This window comes from Cynara cardunculus (genome assembly GCF_001531365.2).
Source record: "Cynara cardunculus var. scolymus isolate 2C chromosome LG 12, CcrdV1, whole genome shotgun sequence".
Lineage (NCBI taxonomy): Eukaryota > Viridiplantae > Streptophyta > Magnoliopsida > Asterales > Asteraceae > Cynara > Cynara cardunculus.
The window spans coordinates 28,663,100-28,666,114 of NC_037539.1; the positions used below are offsets into that span (position 1 = coordinate 28,663,100).

At 39.9% G+C, this 3,015-nt stretch overlaps 1 non-coding gene across 1 annotated transcript; it reads right to left on the reverse strand.

The window, feature by feature from the left end:
* Window positions 1–487: 487 nt before the first annotated feature.
* On the reverse strand, window positions 488–594 carry LOC112523995. Its single transcript, XR_003070323.1, has one exon. It is a non-coding gene; the product is annotated as a small nucleolar RNA R71 (small nucleolar RNA).
* Between the last annotated feature and the right edge of the window lie 2,421 nt (window positions 595–3,015).

The window sequence follows — 3,015 nt, forward strand, 5'->3', positions numbered from 1 at the left end:
AAATTTACACCAAGGACACCCACATAATGATAATGATAATAATGAGGACACATAATCGGACCATAATGAGCAACAAAGACCACAAACTCCGAACATCATTAACCTAGAAAATTCCAAAAATGGAAGGATCATGGATTATGTTATTCCGGATTTTGAGCAATTAAATTCAGGGATAGTTAGACCACATATGACCGCTCTCCATTTCGAACTAAAACCAATAATGTTTCACATGTTGCAAACTAATGGCCAATTTGCTGGACTGCCCTCAGAAGACCCACATTCTCACTTAAAGTCTTTTATGGAAATCACAGATGCCTTCCTGATCCCGGGAGTGTCCAATGACGCTCTCAGACTCACTTTATTTTAATTTTCATTAAGGGATCGGGCAAAAGCATGGTTTAACTCTTTAACACCGGGATCTGTGCCATCATGGAGTAACATGGCGGAAAATTTTTTGCAAAAATATTTTCCACCAACAAGGAACGCTAAGTCCAGAAACGAGATCTGTCTTTTTAAACAACTGGATGATGAAGTTGTTCCTGACGCGTGGGAAAGGGTTAAAGAGCTGTTGAGTAAATGCCCACACCATGGCATTCTGTAGTGCATTTAACTTGAGACATTTTACAACGGGCTAAGTCCCATGGCAAAACAAATGCTCGACACGACTGCAGACGAAGCCTTTACAACCAGTTACTATAATGAGGGATATGAGATCCTAGAAAAGATAGCAGCAAACAATGGGCATTGGGCTGACCCACGTGCCCAGCCACAGAAAAAGACTATTGGAATACATGAGGTGGATGCATGTACGACATTAACAGCTCAGCTCACCTCCATGACCAATTTATTGAAAAATTTAACTTCTGGTCAGGGAGTACAACAAGCTGCTAACACATCTGTTCCAACAGTCCTATCTGTGCAATGTGTGTGCTGTGGTGGGGATCATTTATATGAACATTGTACTCATAATTTTGAATCAGTAAATTATGTTCAAAACAGATCTAATCCCTACTCTAACACATATAATGCCAGTTGGAGACAGCACCTGAACTTTTCTTGGAAGAGTCCCAGTTTAAACCCACCAGTCCATAAGCAACAAGGAACTTCTAATTTCCAACCACAACATCATGCAAGCAGTTCTAACTCTCAGAACCACCAACAAAGTTTTCAGACTTCTCAGCCACATTTTCAGAACAAACCTCCTCCACAAGGAGAATCATCATCTTCTTTGGAAGCAATGATTAAAGGGCTTTTAGCACATGCTCAAGCCTAAAATCAAGCTTTGATTAATCAACAAAGTGCTGCCATCAAGAATTTAGAGACTCAGGTCAGTCAACTTGCACTTAACCAGAGTAGTCGAGCCCTTGGGACCTTGCTCAGTAATACAGAAGTCCCTAGAGATCTAGGAAAGGAGCATGTGAAAGTTGTGACTCTTTGGAGAGGAAAGGACTTGACAGAAAAAGTGCAGAAAAATAGTACACCAAGACTGTCAGAGACTAGTGATCCGGTATCGGTCCCTCTCAAAGAAGGACCGGTCCGACTATTTGAAAAGAAAGCATCTGAGACCACCACTCTTGTTCCCCCTAGATCAGACTTCCCTTTACTTTTTCCAGAGGAAACTCAGAAGAAGTCTGAAGGGACTGAGGTTGTAGAGACCCCTAAGCTTGATAATAAGATTTCTTCTGAACCACCAAAGATCACCACAAAGACTCAGGGCATTCAAGAGCCATCTTGCTCAACACCTTCAAGCAATAATGTGATAAAACCAATCCCTCCTTATGTTCCTTACCCCCAAAGGTTGAGGACTCAAAAAGAGGAATTGCATTTTAAGAAATTCTTGGATGTGTTTAAAGAATTGCACATCAACATACCCCTTGTTGAGGAAATTGAGTAAATGCCTAGTTATGCTAAGTTTCTGAAGGACATCTTAAGCAAGAAGAAGAAGTTGACTGAGTACGAAACTGTAGCTCTTACCGAAAGATGTAGTGCACTTTTGACCAATAGCATACCTGTTAGCTCTCATTCCTTAAATGTRAAAGTATAGAAAAAGTAAAACAGCAAGTACTGACAGAAGCTGATCTGTCACAGAAGACAACAGAGGACAATCAACARAAGTAGCTCAATCTTACAAGATTCAAGTGACAGAACCTCTGTCATCCATCACAGAGGTTCTGGAAACTWMTCCTCTGAAAACACCATGCTACAAGTCAAAAACGACAGAACCTCTGTCGTGTCTCACAGAGGTTCTGGAAGATTTCCCCTGCGCTCTACAAAGTTTCATCCAGCAGAGCCTCTGTGAAGTCTCACAGAGGATCTGCAGAAATGTCTTCAGTATAGATTATCTTAAGCACGTTTTATTTTACTTAACTTTATTAGCTGCTCGTGACTTTCACGTGAGCTTGTCTGTAATTTGTTCTAGAAGAACGGCTCAGATTTGACAGCTTAAGGTCGTGTCAGGAAACGGTTACTTGCTTGTATAAATAGCAGCGTAGGCCTTTGTATTTTGTGTGCTTCCAGATTTGTAATCGTCGATATTTTCAATCTATTGAAAATCATTTGAAGCAATTCTCTTTGTGTTCATCATCTGTTCTTCATTGTGTTCTTACTGTTTCTACCTGTTTGATTGATATTGTTTCCGTTGCTCTACTACTACTGTCAAACCGATCATTCAAGTAAGTTTTAGTACCAAGAATCTGAGTTATTCGATCCTAACAATTGGTATCAGAGCCGAAATCAAATTTTAATTTGATTATTTATGTTCTTGGTATTCATCCTTTTTCGACTCTAGAATACAAAAACTTCCTCTCCAAGTTTACTCTGTTTTTCACTATTTTATCAATCTTCTTCTATTTTCCTTTGATTCTTCTTCAATCCATGGCGAATACAGCCAATGCTTCCTTCATGAGTACGGGTTCACAATCCAAACCACCCACGCTCATTCGTGAGGAATTTCCTCAATGGAAAATCCRAATGGTGAGTTTTCTTGAGGGTATTCATCCTAAGATTTGCGAATTT